The sequence below is a fragment of the Rhineura floridana genome, chromosome 5, assembly GCF_030035675.1.
Source record: "Rhineura floridana isolate rRhiFlo1 chromosome 5, rRhiFlo1.hap2, whole genome shotgun sequence".
NCBI classification, from domain to species: domain Eukaryota; kingdom Metazoa; phylum Chordata; class Lepidosauria; order Squamata; family Rhineuridae; genus Rhineura; species Rhineura floridana.
Window position 1 is genome coordinate 158,851,371 of NC_084484.1, and position 22,186 is coordinate 158,873,556.

General features: G+C 41.2%; 1 long non-coding RNA gene across 1 annotated transcript in view; it reads right to left on the reverse strand.

Annotated features, from left to right (window-relative positions):
• The window catches only part of LOC133385984 (uncharacterized), a 33,547-nt gene extending 11,808 nt beyond the window's left edge, over positions 1-21,739 (reverse strand). Inside the window, exons 1-2 of the long non-coding RNA XR_009763043.1 lie at positions 21,612-21,739; positions 18,525-18,601 (exon numbers count right to left, since the gene is read on the reverse strand). This is a non-coding gene — a long non-coding RNA (uncharacterized LOC133385984). The remainder of the gene's footprint in view (positions 1-18,524; positions 18,602-21,611) is intronic.
• Positions 21,740-22,186: the final 447 nt, after the last annotated feature.

Here is a 22,186-nt window from a genome sequence, read left to right on the forward strand (position 1 = left end):
ACCATATGCTTATGTGCCTTAAGAAGAAATCTTGTTAATCTTGTTAGCTTTGTTATCTTTAATAAATACTTAATTTGGTTTACCAAAGGCCTGATCCTTGGCTGGGGTTTCACAGACCAGAAGGGAGGGTAAGGTAATGACCAAGGCTGAAGGGAAACTGTAACAAATGGTGGCAGCGGTGAAGAAAATAACAATACCAGTATTCAGAGTCTCTGGGAATACTAGTATTAGGACGTGACTGGTGGTTGCCTAGCAGGGGGAATCTGTTGAGATCTGTGCTAGAGCGGGGAGAGAAACAATAAAAAAAGGACAGTCTGGACTGGTGGAGTCCCTGGTGGTGCCTAGTGACAGGCAGTAGCCACGTGCAGGTAGGAACCTGACAGGGACAGCCAGGGAAGGGTGTCACATGTGGTGGCAGTAGCGGTGGGATACGAACAACAGAGAATCCAGATACGAATACTATAGAATCCCTAACAGTGGTGTGGCAAACAGAAATAACAAAACAAGATTACTTGTGAGAGTGACTGGCAAAGAGTGTGTGGCAAAGAGTGAGTGAACTCAAACACCATGGCTGAATACATAAAAATGAAAAGAGAGGAGCTGCTGGAGAAGTGCATAACATTCAATTTACCTCACGAGGGTAAAGGGGTAGATGAATTGAGGGTAGCACTTATAGGATTTGCTACTGCCCAACAAAAACAACCTGTCAGGGAAGAGACCCCAGAAGGATATTTAAGCAATCCCGCTTATATAGAGTATTTGAGAGAGAAGTTAAGGATGGAGGCTGAGGAAAAAGACAAACAGAGGGAGTTGGAAACTGAGAGAATGAGAAGGGGGTTTGAGGAGAGGGAGAAGCAACGAGCATTGGATGCTGAATTACAAGTAGAAAAGTTAAAATTTGAAAGAGAAGTTTCATTCTGATGAGACAAGAAAAGACAGAGATGGAGCAAAAATAAAAATTACTCCAAAGGACTTTGCTGTCTATGAGCCTGGTCAAGATCCTCAAATTTACCTCAGCACCTTTGAAAAAGCAGCTCAGTTGTGGGGGCTACCTGAAGATAAATACATGCAGTATTTATCAAACCTGATTAAAGGGGAATTGACTGAGGTATACCAATATTTCCCCTCAGACAGGCCCGTCACCTATGCTGAATTCAAAGAAGCAGTGTTTAAAAGATTCAGACTGGGGCCTGATTATTTTAGAAAGCTTTTCAGAAACTGCCAGATACAGACAGGGAGGTCTTTCGTGGAGCTGGGGGCAAAACTGATGGACATATTTGGGAAATGGCTGACAAGTGCAAAAGCTCAGTCTGTGGAGGAGGTGAAAAACCTCATGATATTGGATCAATTATACCATCAGTTACCACCAGAAATAAGGCTCCTGGTCAAAGACCGTTCCCCTACATCGGTGCAGGAGGCCGCAGAGATGGCGGATCACTTCGCCTCCAACAGAACTGGCTGGGTGGGGAAAACATCAAGAGATTTTAAACCCAGACCATATAATGCTGGCAGAAGGGATGTGGTACCACAGCGAGTGAGTCCTCCAGTAAAATCTGAAGGGCACAGGACACCCCAGAGTGGATCTGTGTACCCTAAAAGTGAGGAGAAATTATGCTACAAATGTGGTAGACCGGGGCACCTACGTTTTCAATGTGAGGTTGCCAACCCCATTAGTAATCCTGCTCAGACAAGGGCAGTGAAAACAGAGCCCAAGGCTTTAGAAACAGCGAAAAAGGTTCAGTTCTGCCAGATAAACTGGACAGAAGTAACAGACCTTGATTCAAGTCTGAGAGAGGAAGTGAGTGTACAAGGGGCAAATTATTGGGCATTGCTTGATACTGGTGCCGCTCAGACATTACTGAGGCCAGATTTAATAAAATCTGAGGTAATATTACCTCAGGAAACTGTAACTATCCAAGGAGTGAGGGGTCAACCAGAAAGTTTGCCTGTGGCCCTGGTGGAAATGACTTGGAGAGGCCGAGAGGGCCGATATAAAGTAGGCATTAATGCCCAGCAACAAGAACCAGTAATACTGGGAAGAGATGTAATGGGAGCCCAAGGAAAGATCTATGTAGTGACCAGACAGCAAATTGGCAGAGAAAAAGAAGTCATATTAAGGGGGGCTGAAACAAACAGGGTGGAATCTGTTAACCAGCCTCAGGTCACCATAGCAACCACTAGCAGGCCTGCTGAAGGAGACAAACTGTATCAAGTGGTCTCTGATAAGAAAGAAGCAGAGCAATTCAGGGAAGAGCTGCATAAAGATATAAGTTTGAAGCAGATAAAGGAACAAGCTCTGACCCAACAGATTCCTTTCACTGACAAACTGAGGAATCAAGTTGTGTGTGAAAATGGGATTTTATATAGACTGTGGATGCCTGCTGAGAGAAAGGATGAATGTGAACCAGTGAAGCAATTGATAGTACCTAGCAAATACAGAACCAGATTGCTAGAGGTAGCCCACGATGTCCCATGTGCAGGACATCTGGGAATAAAAAAGACCAAGAGGAGATTGGCTGCACACTATTATTGGCCAAACATCTCCAAAGATGTAAAACAACATTGTCTATCTTGTGGTATCTGCCAAAAGGTGGGAAAAAGTGGAGTAAAGACTAAGGCACCCTTAAAGCCTCTTCCTATAATTGGACAACCCTTTTATAGAGTGGGAATAGATTTGGTGGGCCCTTTTTCCAAACCCACAAGGCATGGCAAGAAATATCTAGTGGTAGTGGTGGATTTTGCCACCAGGTACCCAGACGCAGAAGCACTAAGATCTGTAGAAGCCCCTGTAGTGGCAGAGGCTTTATTAAAAATCTTTATGAGGCTGGGTTTCCCTCATGAAGTGCTGACGGATCAAGGCAGTGTATTCATGGGAGAAGTGATGCAATGTATGTGGAAATGTTGTGGTCTAAAACATCTAAAGACCACTACTTACCATCCCGCCACTAATGGGTTAACAGAGAGATTCAATGGCATTTTGAAGGGCATGATCAGAAGCTATGTTCAAGATCACCCACAAGACTGGGATGAACGTTTGGGATGCTTCTTATTTGCATATAGAGAAGTCCCTCAAGAGTCAACAGGCTTCTCACCCTTTGAACTCATGTTCACTAGAAAAGTGAGGGGACCTTTGGAACTATTAAAAAATTCATGGGAAGGAACCCTGGGAGAGTACAAAACATCTGTAGTAGACTTTGTATTGGAATTCCACAATAAATTAACATCAATGATGGAGGTGGTGGAAAAGAATTTGAGTCAAGCACAGGAGAAGCAACGTTACTGGTATGACAGAACAGCCAGGGAACGTGTGTATGATGTGGGAGATATGGTTATGGCGTTCATACCAAGGAAACATGACAAATTACAGGCTAACTGGGAAGGACCATATACCATCAGAGAACGGCTTGACACAGTGACGTATGTAATCACCACAGACCAATTAAACAAAAGCAAAGTGGTTCATGTAAATATGTTGAAGCCTTACCATACCAGGGATGTACAGGTGTTGCAAGTTACCTTATTCCCTGAGGGAAGTGGGCCTGAACTTCCAGATTTGGTACAGGAAAGCAAAGACAAAGGAGGGGTAGATCAAGTGGAATGGTCAGAAGAGGTGAAGAAGGAAGTAAAAGAAGAGATTCTGAGAGTTTTGAAAAACTATGGGAATCTCTTTAGTAATAAACCTGGCCAAACCAGTATAGCCAAACATTCCATTAATACTGGAGAGCATGCCCCAGTCAGATCTGTACCGTGCTGTGTGAATGGGAAAGTTGTGAGTGAAGTAATCTGTGTAGGACATGAGGTGGGGAGTGGGAAAGTCACCCCCTTATGGAGCAAGGTAGAGGCAGTGCAATCGTGGCCTATCCCCTTGCATGAATTGATAAAGAAGAAGTGTTTTGAGCGTGTGGTATGGACGGATGAATGTCAGAAGGCTTTTGATCTACTGAAGCAAGCCTTGTGCCAAGGACCCATATTAATAGCACCAGACTATGAGAAACCATTCATCGTGGCTACAGATGCGTCGGACCTCGTGCTGGGAGTCGTCTTGCTACAGGAGAGAGAAGGCACCAGACATCCAGTGGCGTACCTGAGTCGCAAGCTGACGCACAGGGAGAAAAATTATTCGTCGGTCCAGAAGGAGTGCCTAGCGGTCGTGTGGGGACTGAACAAGTTGCGCCCATACGTGTGGGGACGAAGATTCACAGTGACTACGGATCATCGGGCCTTGTTATGGTTGCAGACTATGAAAAACCATAACACTATGCTGCAGAGGTGGTCCTGTGCCCTACAGGACTATCAAGTGGACTTCCAGTTCATAAAAGGCAAGGACAATGTACTGGCCGATGGACTTTCCAGGCAAGTGGCTGGGACTGCAGTGACGTGACCAGACGGAGGAACAAAGAAAGACATTTTCCCCATAGAGACTTTTATTTGTTAACGCGATGTATAAATCCTGGAACAGGAATAATACTCTGCCGTTGTTTTAAGGGGGGGGAAATGTGATGTTCCTATATTAATGTATATATGGTAAGTGTTGGTTGTTTAGAAGATACATGGTAAGTGGAGTGAAAGAGGAGGGGGAGTGAATGGGGAGTAGAATGCTAGATGATTGGCTGAGTGTTTAAAATGGCTGAACGTATAAAAGGAAGAGAGACAGTGGAATCTGAGAGGTGGTGGTGGTGGATGAGGTGAACTGAGTGGGTTGCTTGGTGGGGTTTAGAGAGTTGTTTGCCGGGAGAGAGTGGAGAAGGAGGGGGGTGGAGTTCGGATTAGTATTGAGTAAAACCATATGCTTATGTGCCTTAAGAAGAAATCTTGTTAATCTTGTTAGCTTTGTTATCTTTAATAAATACTTAATTTGGTTTACCAAAGGCCTGATCCTTGGCTGGGGTTTCACAGACCAGAAGGGAGGGTAAGGTAATGACCAAGGCTGAAGGGAAACTGTAACAAATGGTGGCAGCGGTGAAGAAAATAACAATACCAGTATTCAGAGTCTCTGGGAATACTAGTATTAGGACGTGACTGGTGGTTGCCTAGCAGGGGGATCTGTTGAGATCTGTGCTAGAGCGGGGAGAGAAACAATAAAAAAAGGACAGTCCGGACTGGTGGAGTCCCTGGTGGTGCCTAGTGACAGGCAGTAGCCACGTGCAGGTAGGAACCTGACAGGGACAGCCAGGGAAGGGCGTCACAAAGACCACTCACCAAAACTAGTAACAAAGGATCTGCCTCTCCTATGCATTTTCTTGCCAAGGCCATTTTCATCAGTAGGACCAAGAACTGGAATCAGGATGGGGGAGAAATTCAAATCACTTTGCATTTAAAGACCAATCTACCTAATCTGCACTTTTTGAAACAATATGAAAGCCAAAAGACAGCTATTACTCGAAATTTGTACTTCGGTCAATCTTGCAATGCAGTTCTCCAGCCAAGTAATATATGAAAAAAGGGAAACGGGTAAAGTGTGCATATATAATGCAACTATCGGTGAAAATTTGAGAGAACTCTGTATAAGAATGTTTATGTTTAAAGTTTGGATATAATTGATTACAGTGCTATATGCTACAATATTGATATGTTTATGTAATATGCACTGGCTGAAGAGAGAGATCCTTGGCATGTTTGGGGATGTTATGTACAAGTTGGAAAACAAATATACACTTTTTATTGTATATTCAATCTCCTTCCTTTGAAAGCAGATCACAGCAATATTGCCATCAGATAAAGAGGATTCTGATGAACTGCCACAAAAAGAGAGCCAGCATGGTATAGTGGTTAGAGTGTGGACTATGACCTGGGAAACCAGGGTTCAAATCCCCAGTCCAGCCATGCAGCTTGTTGGGTGACCTTGGGTCAGTCACAGCCTCTCAGGCTAAGCTATCTCACAGGGTTGTTGCAATGATGAAATAGAGAGGGAGGAGAACCATGTATGCCACCTTGAGCTCCTTAGAGGAAAGGTGGGATATAAATGTAATATCAACACAAATAAATAAATAAAGGTGTGTGGGATGCCTTATATTATGTTGGATACTACTGCTACAATGACGATGACGACAACAACTACTGTTGTTGTTGTTGTTGTTGTTATGTACCTCCAAGTTGACTACGACTTATGGCGACCCTATGAATCAGTGACCTCCAAGAGCATCTGTCATGAACCACTTGTAAGTTCAGGTCTGTGGCTTCCTTTATGGAATAAATCCATCTCTTGTTTGGCCTTCCTCTTTTTCTACTTCCTTCTGTTTTTCCAAGCATTATTATCTTTTCTAATGAATCATGTCTTCTCATTATGTGTCCAAAGTATGATAACCTCAGTTTCATCATTTTAGCTTCTGGTGATAGTTCTGGTTTAATTTGTTCTAATACCCAATTATTTGTCTTTTTTGCAATCCATGGTATCCTCAAAGCTCTTCTCCAACACCACATTTCAAACGAGTTGATTTTTCTCTTCTCCGCTTCTTTCACTGTCCAACTTTCACATCCATACATAGAGATCAGAAATACTATGGTCTGAATGATCCTGATTTTAGTGTTCAGTGATACATCTTTACATTTGAGGACCTTTTCTAGTTCTCTCATAGCTGCCCTCCCCAGTCCTAGCCTTCAGAGTAATGATCCTTTTGGCGTGGCTTGTACTATCTGCTTTGAATCTTCAGCAGAATCTTCCCCAACTTGTACCCTCTACACGTTTTGGACTACAACTCACTTCAGCCATAGCCCTCATGGGATTATGGGAATTGTGATCCAAAACATCTGGGGAATACCATGTTGTGGAAGGTTGTTCTAGAGTTTAATGTAGAGACGTCTATGCTACTCTTGACTGTCCTGTTGCTGCCTGACACTGTTTTAACAATTAATAATGAGAATTCAACTAAGGTCATTCTACAAGCAAGGCAGATTGCTGCACACAAGTTATGGCTTGTTTGTTGGTCATGACTTCTAATTTGTTGGATCCAAAGGAGAGGGTTGGAGCAAAATGTGTCCTTCTGTTTATGGGAGGAGGTTTCAGCCTTTGGAATGACTTCTGTGAGCAGAAGGGCATCACTGTATCCAACCCATTAATTTGGATCTAACCCTGTGCCTTTGTAAGGTTCCTAGATATATTGCATGATCTACATCGTTGACTGAAAGCAGGCAATGGTTTGAAAGAGAACTGAAGGTGGTATGAAAGAGCTATTGTTCGTTATGGTATATACATGATTTTCTTCAGTCCCACCATCATTTCTGGTCAGACAGGGTTCCTTTTTATTTATGTACTGCTTACTTGACAGAAGTTCTCTAAGTAATTTACAAAAAGCAATTTAAAATATTCATAAAATACAAATAAAAGCAAATATTAAAAACAATTTGACATTAATTTTTTAACATAATCAACAATTTAAAAAACAATTATACATAATAAAATTACATGTTAAAATTGCATTTGCTTTAAATGTTCTTGGAACTATTAACTTTGAAGCTTCCTGGCTGTGCTTTTAGCCCAGCCTCTCTGTTTCTTGATAGATTTCTCATAAAAGTAAGGCTGTGTCTGCAAGAGTACAAGTCTATGGATTGGTTTTTCACTGGATGCTTAGCCATATGGAAGCATGCCATGGATTGGGTACATTGGAAGTGTAGCAGTGAGTAATTGAGCAAGATAAGCTGCAGCACAGCACAGCATGATTGCTGGCAAAGGCCATTCTGCAATCTCTCTGGAATGCCATCAGGGACACATGCTTTCTGAACTCAGTTTCTGAGGTACAACCTGTATCTCAGCCATTCTTTCAGTTTCCTGTCTTTCTGTCTTTTTCAGAACTGCCAGCTCCTGATTGTAGTGAGATAGCATCAAGAAGCCACAGCAGAGGATTATAACTGAGTTTCCTCATTTCTCCTGGCTGCACAAACACCAGAGGGTTGTTGGTCACATTCACTCCCTACACTGAAAGAACATTTAAAGCACATTGCTTCCCCCAAAGAATCCTAGGAACTGTAGTTTACCCCTCACAGATCTATAATTCCCAGTATCCTTAACAAACTACAGTTCCCAGGATTCTTTGGGAGAAGTTATGTGCTTTAAATATGCTTTCAATGTATGATGTGGAAGTGACCTCACTCTTTTATCTGAACAGCATGAATGCTTAAAACGTCTCTGCATGAGTGCCAGGCTATTACTCTATTCCAGTAAGGAAGTTTCCTGTGCGGATGCCAGCTTTCACATCTGCAGCCAATGAACATTGCAAAATTCATTTGGGTTTAATGGAAGGGGCCAAATGCTGCTTTTGATGTGGATGGAGATGCATAGTCCATTCAAGGCCACTAGTTGTTCATAACTAGCACTGGACCAGGGCCATTATATTTGAACTGGTCCTTAATGTTAAGAGTATAAGGGGTCAGGTTTAAAATATCCCAAACTAAAAATAGGAAATGTTTCCTGTACCATATTCACTTCTGTCTAACTTGTTCAGCCTCATTTGCCTTTGTGCCTGTGTGAATGTATTCAGTGTGAGACATCAACCTATTTGCTTGCAATGACTGTAATATTTCATGAAAGAAAGAAGAAAAAAGAATGATGTTTCTACCTGGTGTGGGTAGGAGCTAAGCAGGAAAAGTAACTTCTGAAGGTTATGAATCCAAATGCCCTTTAATATTTAAAACAAAAATCAGAGCCAAACACTCTTTAGTGACAACTGATATGGCTAAAAATGAAGCCATAAAAATGTGAGTTGAAAACATTAAAATCCATGTTTATAAGACATTTGCCAAGGAATAATTTATTAGACAGGTCTATTGGTCAAATACACCTGATAGTGCTTGGTTTATACTATTCAGCATTCCCTCACTTACTGTAGTGATATATCATTGATTCCCCCTGCTCCAAGCCATTCCTGTTCTAGCAAATAAGAAGGCCATATTAAGCACTTGTGGGATCTTGGGCCCACAAAACACTAAAAATACTTGGAATGCTTTTTCTTTTAACCTATAAAACAAATCATGATCTAATCAGAGGCTTTATCCAAATTCAATACATGTTGTAGAATTCATTTGCTCAGAGCGTATTCCTTACTAGACTATCTTTCCTTCGTACTTTTTGGGAGACTTCTCTAAACATAGGAGCACAGCCGTAGATTAATCATGGCAATTATTCCCAAACTGAAGCAACAAGTATTACTAGCCTATTATTAAAATAAACATGCATCTCCATACACATATTTTATTACTTGTTGAAACCTCCAATGGGCATATATATATATATATATATATATATATATATATATATATACACACACACATACACCAGAACTATTGGTTGCACATCTGGAAAACTGATTATTCTCTTGCTAGTGATCTCATCTGTCTAATGCACAATATCTAAGGGCCAAAAGAGTAAAATCATAATTAATAATCTGGGGTTCTTAGTAAGACTTACAACTCCCCCTCCCCCAAAGAAAGTGAGCAGGCTTAATTTCAGAAGGAAAAAACAATTAAATCCCTTTATGTCGTCTTGCTGTTCTGAAGCTGGATGTCACATTCCAAAAAATCTTTTGACCTCTCTCCTCATTGAGATATCACGACTGACCACAGCAGTGACATCAGCTTATCAATGGGCAGGACTGTGTGTGTTAATGTTGATTTCACTCTTCACAGTCTGCAAGGTGCAAGGTTTGGTGACCAGACACTGGGATAAAAAAGATCAGGACTCAAGGTACAATGGTCAGTGGAATGTCATGTGTTGTGTAGTGGTTAGACTATCAGACTGGGACCTGGGAGACCAGGGTTCAAATCCACACTCAGCCATGGAGCTCACTGGGTAACCTTGGGCCAGTCACTGTCTCTCTGCCTAACCTACCTCACAGGGTTGCTGTGAGGATAAAAATGGGAGGGGGAAGACCATCTTTGCACACTGTTCTGAGCTCCTTGGAAGAAAGGTGGGATATAAATGTAATAATTACATAAATAAAATAAAAATTAATGTTCTCAGTGGGAGGATAACCTGAATGAAGAACTAGGGAGTAGTTTGTCCTGTCACTTGATTGAGGATCTTTGGGGGGGGGGAGAGAACAGGAGTGTGCGTTTCTCCCCATACATCCTTCTGTATATAGACCAAGTATGAATGTTTTCTCCCCTGTAGTGGTGAAGGAGGCAGATTGCACAAATAAGATATACAAATCCTAGTGGACAGATGACGGGAACACAGCAGTGTATAATGGTTAGAGTGTTGGACTAGGACCTGGAAGACCAGGGTTAAAATCCCATTCAGCTACGTAGTTCACTGGGTGACCCTGGGCCAGTCACTATCTCTTAGCCTAACCTACCTTATAGGGTTGTAGTGAGGCTAAAATGGGGAGGGAGAGAACCGTGCACGTAGCTTTGAGCTCCTTGGAGAAAAGGTGGAATATTAATGTAATAATAAATAAATAAAATGCTAATCCAAGGAGAGGTTTGAGTCTATGTGTGGTTGGTATGAGTCATGCCTAGAGCTCAGATCAAAGGTAAAGGATCATTTGGGGTGATCATTTGGTCATAGTGGGGTATGTGTGGGCCACAGCCCTAGTTTAGGAGGGGCTGGGCCTCATCCAGCATGCACCTACTGGTTGCCCAGAAGGATCCCAGGTGCATTGTGTTGCACCACACTGGGGGTCTAACACTGGCCAACACTGAAGGGTGGCTCCCCCAACTAGTAGTTGGGGGAGACAAACATTCCTACAGCAAGGGTTGGTGGAATGAAAGCGGATCCTCACCCTACTGCCATGCCAACTCTGCTTAATTGCTGTAAGCCAATCAAGGCATGGCCTGTTTTCATGCACCAATTGTAGTTGGCTGTTTTGTTCCTGTGGCTGATGTTCTGCCTTACAAAATAATAACGAATCACAGAGTGCTGTGCATTGAAGGGTGCGTGCGTGCTGTGCATTAATACAGTTAATATCCCTTGATTTCATTTTGAACCTCTTGCTTTCTTTTCCTGAATGTTTAGGATAAATATAATTCAGATTTTGTGCCTTACAAGTATTATTTCTCCAGAGCTATTTCTCCAGAGCTCTGTATTGTCTACAGAGCTCTTGAGAAATAACTCTCACAAGCTATGCACATTGCAAAATTGGGTTGATGACTGTGGATCTGGATGTTCATTTTTATTTTTACTTTTAAACTTCTTTTTGAATAATTGTATACTGGATACTGCCAAAGGCAGACCTACTAGAGAAGTGATCCATTCTGGCAAGGCTTTTTCATGGCTGAAGGCAAAGTGAAAAATTAAAGCTGTGCATTTCTATCTCTTTCCCCCTCCCCCTGCTTTCTTCTTGGTAGCATTATTATTTATTTAATTCCATTTATTAATTTATTCCTATAAAAACATCTCAAAGTGATTTACCAGTAAAAACAACATTAAAAGCATATGTGAAGCATGTTCATATATAAAGACAATTAAAGCATACACACACACACACACAATTTCAAATCGAATACAGATAGAGGCTGTGTAAAACATCTTCATTTATAAGGCTTGTTGAAAAGCAGAGGTCTTCAGTAGGCACGGAAAAGACAATAGAGATCACGCTTTTGTGAAATGTAATGGGAAGGAGTTCCAAATGATAGATGCCACCATGGTAAAGCCCAATTCCCATATCATACAAATGTACCTCCTGATGAAATGGTATCTGCAGGAAGCCCTCTCTTGCAAAGTGCAGTGATCAGTTGATATATAAGGGGTAAGTAGATATGTAGGTATCCTGATCCTAAGCTGTACAGGGGTTTATATACTAGCGCCAGGACTTTGAACTTAGCCTGGTAGCTAACTAGCAGCCAGTGTAATTCCTTCAGCAGTGGTGTGACACAATGGTAATAGTCTGTCCCCGTGAGCAGTGGAGCTAGTGCATTTTGCACTAGCTGCAGGTTCTAGGCCACCCTCAGGGGCAGGTTCACATATAACTGCATTGCAGTAGTCCAACCTGGATGTTACCAGCACATGAACAACAGTTGTCAGGCTATCCTGCTCCAGAAATGGCAGTAGCTCTCTGACCAGCCAAAGCTGGAAAAAGGCACTCCTGGCTACTGAGGTCACATGGCCTCTATGGGTGACAGAGGTGGATCCAGGATCACTCCAAGACTACAACTATGCAGGGATTGCACTTTTTTCATTAAAAAAATTAACACATTCTTTACAAGCAAAAAATACATAGCCAATGTCATGGTGGCATCTGTTCTGAACCAAAAACAGCAAATTTCACAGCAGTGAGTTTGGAACTCCTTACATCATGCTGAAATGTGAATTGCTCAATAAAATTAATTGCTGAACGTATAACGTTTGCCACTCTAACTGAAAAAGTAGAAGAATAATGGCTATTGGTAAAATGGCCCCTAATTATAATACAAGATAAAACCATGTAAAATAATCCATCAAACCCAACTGTATCCAAATTAACACATGCAAGATCCAAGATGATAGCCATAGATCAAAACATTTTTTTCTTCAGATAAACATCCTGCCATGAATTCTGATCACCATCTCATGGAAGAAACACTATATTCCCTCAGAAGGGATTCTGAAGCAGACATCAGCAGAAAAGACGTGATGTTGAAAGCCAACAATTAGAAAACAATTAGAAACAGACATCCTTTCCTTCTCAAGGACTCCACCAAAACTGGGAAGGTGTTTTATTAGCAAAGAGATCCAAGAATAACACAAAAAGGGGATAATGCTTTTTTTTTTTTTTTTTAAGTGCTAGGAAAAATGTGCCAGAGGGGCTCATCAGAAGGTTTTCATATAAATGGCTAATGGCGACAGCAATGCAGTTGAATGCAATTTTGAAAACTTGCTTTTAATGGGAGTTGTAATGTTAGATCTATGTTTTGGTTATAAAGGAAGGGAAATGTGGAGTGATCATAGAATTCTCATCGTTCACAGTTCTTAGGTTGTAGGAGCATCTAATAAAAGGAAAGCCTTTCAAGTCCAGGGGTCATGCTCTATGTTCTGCTTAAGACAATGGTGGCATGCATAGGAATGGGGAAGAAACTTAATTCTCTTTGCATTTAAAAATGAACTTGCCTGATTTGCACTTTCTGAAACAATAGGGAAACCGAAACACAGCCTTTGAAATTTCCACTTCTGTGAATTTTGCAATGCAGTTCTCCAGCCAGGTAATGTGTGCAAAAATGCATATACTAAAGTGTGCATACAAATGCATATATTAGTGAAAAATAACATACCAAAAATGCTTTTATTTTTATAATAGGGGGAATTGTTTCGCAATAATGTGTATATTAGGCAAAATTGCATACAAAATTGCATATTCTGAGAAGTTTATACTAAAACACTGAGGAATTTTAATGAAGACTTTAAAAAAAAATCACAACCTGTGTGGAAATGTGCAGAACTGAACTTAAGACTGGAAAAACTAGAAGCTGAGAGAAACCGCATTTGACATATTCATCCATCCCTAGATGTGTGCGTCTTCTTTAACCCTACCACATTGTGCTCTAATTTATAATAAAATAGATATATGATTTTATATGCTTTGTATGTGGGTGGAGGGCAGCATTTGTTGCTTTCCCTTTATCTGCTGGGCGATTTGAGCTCCAACTATCTAATGGAAGCAGACAAAGAAAGGAAGGAAGTTGTGTGAGGGGAGTGGTAGAAAGAAGGAATGACCTGCTCAATTTTGGCTTTGGCTTCATTGACATTTGGATCTGGGTCTGTCAACTGTTGGTTTGCATCCCCCAAAGGATTTTTTCCATAGGTCACTGACCCTTCCTAGAAATAGGGTTCCATACTCCTGGTTTTAGGACCAAACATCTGAAGCAGGGATGCTTGAATATGCAAGCGGTTTTGACAAAGGTTTCTCAGAAAAGGCAGTATAGTTTGAGAAGGGATTTGGAAGCATGGAAATATTTTGTGAGTGTGAACTGCATCCATGCAAAGAGGAGGACAAACGCACAGTGAAGTACAGAGGGCTGATCTCAGCTCACTCCTCCTTCAAGTGAAAGCAAACCTAGAGGGCATGCTCCCTAAGGCATGCCCTATTACACTCCAGCAAACAGCACCTTCTTTAACAATACTATTAATGCACCATATTTGGCATGCATGGGGAGATATTTGTAATGACTGGCATTCAGCTGTATATACTTCCTCCTGGTGCATTTGAGAATTTCTGGATCGAGGCAGGCCTCTGTGGAGCGATTTAACTTGAGAAGGAGTTATGGAATCAAATACTTTTGCACAAAGTCCGTTTTTCCTGGTTCATTTGCTCAAATCTTTGGCAACGCATAAGAATCAAAACCAGTTTTGTGACCATGCCTTATTAAAAATAAATAAATGTTTCTAAGAACATGCTCTGAATAGTGATGATTTCCAGACCTGGAGCTGAGCAGCAAGTGGTTGACAAGGACCTTTCTAGGAACTGTGTACGGCAAAATAGCACTAGAGATTATCTGCGGATTTAGAGCTGTTAGCATTAATTCATCCTGCCTAGTGTCTCTGGGGCCGCAAGATAAATAGGGCCTTGAATAATGGAGAAAGATATTATATTTAATGATGACAGTGTTTGTGGGGAGTCTATATGGTATCAAGAGGGCCATGAGGTGAACAACAAATTGAAACATGAGCTGGAGAAAAGCGTGCTCTTTAGAAAGCTAACTAAAATCAATTGGATAGAAAGAATGGACCAGACACCCTCACAGGTTTTGTGCTATAACTGAAGGCTTTAGGAACTTTACAAAGGGTGACCTTTAGGACTTTTGAGATCTGCCCTGGTGTTCATTTTTCTCTTCTCTAATTGCAAAAAGGAATGAGCACTTGGCCAATATCTAAGCTGGAGATGCTGCAAATTTCTGCCAAGCCAGATTCAGAAAAGGGCACTGAAGATTCATAAAGCCTGCCTCAAATCAAGAGGCAGGCTTTATAAGACCCAAAAGTTATTTTCTAGTTCAGATTTCAATCTGAGCCAGAGAAGAATTCCCAGCTCCCCCCACAACGTCCCCAAATGTCATTCTCCCCAAACACAATCCTTCCCTTTCCCTTCCCTTAAATTGGTGATAGTAGGAACAGCAGTGAATTTGGCATGTGGGAGAATGCTGACTAACAAGTGTGCCAGGATACAGGAGACTACGGGAGATGCAGTTCTCCCAAAGGCTTCTAGCAAGGGCTATGGGCAGACGAGTGAGGTAGAAGGCATGGTCATGGCGGTAGGTGCATACCTATTGGGAGGGTCTATACCTTGAGGTCCAATTAAAAGGTCAGCAGGTGATGAGAAGGACCTCTGTCTGAGACCCTGGACAGTTGCTGCCAATAAGATAAGATAGCACTGGGCTACAGACAGACCACACCATATGTTTAAAGCATATTTAACACACATTTAAAGCACATGACATCCCCCAAAGAATCTTGGGAACGGTAGTTTCTTAAGGGTGCTGGGAAGGTACTTTAAATCTGCATTACATCACATGTGCTTTAAAAGTATGGGGTGGATGTGACCAGACTCAGTATGTGGTAGCATGATATTACTGAAGAAGTTATTAGCAGTAATTAATAGAACAAAATCATGTAACAACTGATGAGTACTAGCAAGACCTAAGGCAACTCAAGAAAATGAAGATGCAAAATCCTGAATTAGAGATAGAAAACTTCCCCAACCCAGGATAATCTAAGAGCAAGTTGGCTTGACCTTTTTTTTATTAATTGCTGTTTTTATTATTCTCAGTATTTTTTTTAAATCAGCTCCAGTCATCACGTTGCAGCCTGAGGTGAGGAGCGCATCTATAACATTCACATAGAAAAGTTCCTTCACAGCTTGTAAATTTGTTTCCTCCCTCTCCCTCCATGGAGAAAAGCAATTCTAGTTGTAGGTGACTCAGACCACATTTTGCCAAATGGCACTGAAGAGCAAAGAATTGCAAAGTTCACTCCTGAGTAATAGCTAGTTTCTTTTATTGTAATGCAATTTAGTTCCTTATGAGCTTTCAGTTCTAGTTAAAGAGATTGTAAAACTAAAGTCCCGTTATCAAAGCAAGATGTGTGTGATATTTACTGCTGCAAACTTTAACTGTAAATCAAGTTATGAGCAGATGGCTTATACTGTGTCAGGCAAAAATTGAGGAGAGGTACTATCAGAAAGTTAAAAAGCATAATTATTTATTGGGCAGCTTACGTGCATCATTATCATCATCATCATTCATAGAATCATAAAGTTGAAAGGAGCCTATAAGGCCATAGAGTCCAACCTCCTGCTCAATGCAGGAATCTAAATTAAAGCATACTGGAGAGGTGGCTGTCCAGCTGCCTCTTGAATGCCTCCAGTGATGGAGAGCCCATCACGTCCCTAGGTAATTGGTCCCATTTTCATACCGCTCCAAAAGTTAGGAAGTTTTTTCTGATGCTCAGTTGAAATCTGTCTTCCTGCAACTTGAGCCCATTATTCCATGTCCTGTACTCTGGGATGATTGAGAAGAGATCCTGGCCCTGCTCTGTGAGGCAACCTTTCAAGTACTTGAAGAGTGCTATCATATTCACTCTCAGTCTTCTCTTCTTAAGGCTAAACAAGCCCAATTCTTTCAGTCTCTGCTCACAGGGCTTTGTTTCCAGTCCCTTGATCATCCTTGTTGCCCTCCTCTGAACCTGTTCCAGTTTGTCTGCATCCTTCTTAAAATGTGGTGATCATAACTGGATGTAGGATTCAATATGAGGCCTATCCATTGCTGAATAGAGGGGAACTAATAATAATAATTTGGAAACTATATTTTTGTAAATGCAGCCTAAAATAGCATTTGCCTTTTTTGCAGCCACATTATACCGTTGGCTCATATTCAGCTTGTGATCAACAACAATCCCTCTCACATGTAGTATTGCTGAGCCAAGTATCCCCTATCTTATAACTGTGCATTGGGTTTGTTTTTCCTAGGTGTAGAACTTTGTACTTATTCCTGTTAGATTTCATTCTGCTGTTTTCAGCCCAATGCTCCAGCCTATCAAGATCCCTTTGATTAGCTAGCTAGTTTTATCCCTCCCTCCCAATTTTGTATCATCAGCAAATTTGATAAGCATTACCTGCACCTCCTCATCCAAGTCATTAATAAAAATGTTGAAGAGCATTGGGCCCAGGACCGAGCCCTGCGGTATGCTGTTGTTACTTCCCCCCCGGTTTTAGAAGGAACCATTGATAAGCACTCTTTGAGTACGATTCTGTAGCCAACTGTGGATCCACCTGATAGTTGTTCCATCCAGCCCACATTCAGCTAGCTTGCTAATCAGAATATCATGAGGCACTTTTTCAAAAGCTTTGCTAAAGAGATATATTACATCCACAACATTCCCACAGTCTACCAAGGAGGTTTACCTGATCAAAAAATGAGATAAGATTCATGTGGCAGGATTTGTTCTTGATATATCCATGTTGGCTTCTAGTAATCACTGCATTGTTTTCAAGGTGCTTACAGACTGACTGCTTTTTAACCTGCTCTAGAATTTTCACAGGGATTGATGTCAGGCTGACTGGTCTATAGTTCCCAAGTTCCTCCTTTCTGAAGATCAGAGCTTGGAAAAGTTACTTTTTTGAACTACAACTCCCATCAGCCCCAGCCAGCATGGCCACTGGATTGGGCTGATGGGAGTTGTAGTTCAAAAAAGTAACTTTTTCAAGCTCTGCTGAAGATAGGGCCATTAGCCCTCCTTCAGTCATCTGGCATTTCACCCATCCTCCATGATTTTGCAAAGATAATAGACAGTGATTCCGAGAGTTCTTCAGCCAGTTCCTTCAATACTTTACGATGAAGTTAATTGGGCCCTGGAGATTTGAACTCATTCAAAGTGATTAGGTATTCCTTGACCATTTGTCTACCAATTTCAAGCTGTAATCCTGCCCCTTCAACTTCATGTTTCCCAGGAGGGTCATAGACCCTTTTTTGGAAGATTAAGCAAAAGCATTGAGCACTTCTGCCTTTTCTTTGTCATCTGTTATCATTTTGCCATCCTCTTTGAGTACCTGTGCCACCATTTCTTTCTTCTGTCTTTTACTATGGATGTACCTGAAGAAAGCTTTTTTTGTTGCTTTTGGCATCTCTCGCTAACCTCAGTTCATTCTCAGCTTTAGCCTTCCTGACACCATCTCTGTAATTCTGTGCTATCTGTCTGTACTCTTCCTTTGTGGCATGACTTCCTTCCACTTATTATTCATTCATTCATTCATTTCTTACCAGCCCTTCACCATAAGGGCTCAAGGCAGGTTACTGCTATTTAAAAATACAATATTAATATCAGTTTAAATCAAATACAATCAAAAGAATAGGGTGGGTCCTAATGTATATATGGTGTCAGCCATTACTGGATTAATGTTACACCATTAATCCTTTGCATCCCCTGTGGCAGAACGGTCCATGAATAGTCCAGGTTAGTTGAGTGTCTTAAACTGGTATGTGTACCAGAACATCAAAAGTCCTTCTCGGTCAACTCTAAGTCTCCTTTTTTTACACGGCACCCCCCCCTCCTCACACTTAGGGTCAAGTCCAGCACTCAGGTAGAAGTCTTGGAAGAATTCAAAACAATCCAGTTAAGTGTTACTACTTACAGGGGAGAAAGAGGTTTGGCTCCTCCTGGCACCCACTGCTGTCATGAACCTGGTTTGCTGCCCCATGCACCAGCAGCCTGGAGATAAAGAAAGATTCCTTTTACTTCCAGGGACTTGACCACAAGAGCCTCAAGAAGCTTGCTTAAAACTCTTTCCTACAGGGCTTTGTGACATGAGGGTTGCTCTTGTCTGCTGGCTTCTTAGGCCTGGAGGAAAAAATGGTGTAGGTGGAAAGGTCTGATCCTCTCCCTCTTGTGGTTGCTTTTATTATTATTATTATTATTATTATTATTATTATTATTATTATTATTATTATTATTATTATTATTATTATTATTATTATTTATTAGTTATTAATAATTGCATTTATATACCGCCCCATAGCTGAAGCTCTCTGGGTGGTTTACAACAATTAAAAACATTAAAAACAAATATACAAATTTAAAAAACACATTTTAAAAAAGCAATTTAAAAACACATGCTAAAATGCCTGGAAGAAGAGGAAAGTCTTGACCTGGTGCTGAAGAGATAACAGTGTTGGCGCCAGGCACACCTCGTCAGAAGAATTACTCCATAATTTGGGGGCCACCACTGAGAAGGCCCTCTCCCTTGTTGCCATCCTCTGAGCTTCCCTCGGAGTAGGCACCCGGAGGAGGGCTTTTAGTGTCTTAAAAAAAGATTCTATTCACAGATCTCCTATCATGACCCCAGAATCCAGCAGCAATAATGGGGAAGGGCCATAGCTCAGTGGCAGAGCATCTGCTTTGCATGCAGAAGGTCCCAGGTTCAATCCCCAGCATATCCAAGTAGGGCTGAGAGAGACTCCTAATGGAGAGCTGCTGCCAGTCAGTGTAGCCAATACTGAGCTAGATAGACCAATGGTCTGACTCAGTATAAGGCAGCTTACTATGTTCCAATCAAGGTTCAAAGTTGGAGGTTCAGGGCTCTGGGCCTGTGGCTGGACAGCATGAGACTACTGTACCTGAGGCTGTCAGACAGGAGCACCCAACAAATCCTTCCATACCACCACAGTATGTCATGGGTGCAGGGAGCGCATCAAGTGAAAGGAGTGCCCAGCCCAGAGGGTTGGCCCTTTAGGAATCTGAAGGTTTTCCACAAAGGGAAGGAGAGATAATCTAGAGGCAGAGGCTTAAAAAGGATCAGTCTACTCTCAACCTGTCTTGGAGCAAGAGGCTCACTTGGAGCGATCCATAATCCTGCAACTCCTGACCTGCTTTGGGAGGAAGGGGTTAGTGGGGAGTTTAACCATTTACCCCCTGCTGTGATCCTGATTGACATCCATCCCCTGAATATCCAGGTTGAACCACTGGTGGTGGTGGTGGTGGTGGTAAAGGGTTATAACCTCTTATTACCACAAATTGAACCCCTCATGCTGACAATTTGCATTAAAAAGAAAGGTTCCCTTCACTAAAAGGCAGAACTATATAGCTAACAGCATGTAGTTTGGCCCTTAGATCCAGAACTGGCTCTGTGGTTCTGGGAGGTTCATAACTCTGCTATCACCATGCTGCTTGTTGTTGTTGTTATGTGCCTCCAAGTTGACTACAACTTATGGTGACCCTATGAATCAGCAACCTCCACCCTGTTCAGATCTTGTAAGTTCAGGTCTGTGGCTTCCTTTATGGAATCAACCCATCGCTTGTTTGGCCTTCCTCTTTTTTCTACTTCCTTCTGTTTTCCCCAGCACTATTGTCTTTTCTAGTGAATCTTCTCATGATGTGTCCAAAGTATGATAACCTCAGTTTCATCATTTTAGCTTCTAATGATAGTGGTATAAAGCTGAGCTGGCTGAATGGGGTCCTGCAAAGTAATAAAGTACATGCACACCCTATAAGGAACCAGTAAATCACTATTTGTACACTGAGTTTCTGAGTGGCTGATTTAAAAAAAAAAAAAGTTCTGGAGGAGTTGTAGATACTTTTGTTTGACCTCCTGTGAGGATATGAAACTTGTCTGCTATTCACAGACTGTGGCAATGTGGGCGATGCTCTAACAGCCACAGAGTCTCAGCAGAGAAGTCCGTTAACTAATCAAGCAAGCTACAAAGTCCTAAAGTCTAAATGACAAAGTACTGGGCATTTCAAAAGCAATTCAAAATGCATACATATATTTTAATGTGAACAAAAAGAATTGGCTAATTCATTTCATGCTATTTATCTCAGAGAAAATGCCAAATGATAGGGACTGGCAGTTTCATCTTGAAGAACAAAAATGATATAAGCAAGCATAATTATAACTAATTTCCATTTTCTTTCTCTCTCTCTAAAAATGAGTGACTGGAGGCATAATTAAACCTTACCTCCAATAAGAAGAGCCTTGTGGGTGAATAAAATAGGATGTTTACATTAAAGGTGGAACGTGCAGGAAAAAATTTGAAAAGAAAAGGCATTTCTTACCACAGGCCTCAATGAAGTTTGATTTTAAAATGCAAAGCAGTGGCTTTGTAGCTGCAAGTCATTTGATTCCAAAAGGTTTTACAGAATGAGGGATAAGCATATTTAAGATCTAATCTGCTTCCCATGCCAGTTAAACATATTGGTAGGGACTAGGCAATGAAAGCATTTTAAAAATGTGTTTGTGTATTATTCACACTGCTGCCTAAAAAGGACTTTTGTAGCTAGTTCTTATTAATGATCAAGCAGGAGAAGCTGGGATGTAAGAAAGGCAACGGGTGGTTGTTTGAACTGGACAGCATCATCATAATCATCATTGTTCATTTGTATACTGTTTTTCCATGGTAAGCCATGCTCAAAGCAGCCTACAATATCAAAACAGTTACATAAAATAATTCACTTACATAAGAAAACAAAATTGTCATATAAAAATAAAACATTTATTTTTATATACATATATCCTGCTCTTTTCCCAGTAGGAGCCCAGGGTGGCGATCCATGGTCCTGCTACTCCTGACCTGCCTTCTCATACTAATACACAATAAAATTAAGCAACCCATAGTAAATTCTCACAATACATATTCAAGAATATAATCCAGATAACAGCAAAAGGAATATTAAAAATTAAAACTAAATCTTGATCCCAGCCAACAATGCCATAACAATATCCTACCACAATGGTCTTGTTACACTAGAAGTAAGGTTCGTTCCCGCTGGTTGAGGCCCAATATCAAACAACGGAGACTCAGAATAGCAACCAAGGCCTAGTTTATTGTCACTTGCAAGTGGAGAACCCACAGAAGTTCATGCCAGTCTGTGAGATCTAAAGCACACATTTTCAGAGGCATATAGTTATACCCTATCTTCTAAGCATTTGGCAGTACACACAAATTCCGAAGGTGGGAGTTAGTCATGCTCTGTGCTTTTACACTGTGCACAAGGCTACAAGATAAGCAAACTGTATCCTCTGAATCATTCATTGTACTATCCTCAGTTTTGCTGACTTCTAGCAAATGGTCAATGACCTAATGTTGCCAACTTACGAAAGGTCATTGTCATCCTTCTACATGTATTGTCAGCATTTCTATAGGTACAGGAAACTTTTAATTCAAACTTCAATGTAACAATCCTCCCTCAAAAGCATGAAGAGAATTAATATATTGTCATTTACTTCTGAATTGATTTTCTCCATATCAAATTAACATCGCATACTCAGTTTCCAAACTATCTTGGCTTATATCACAAATC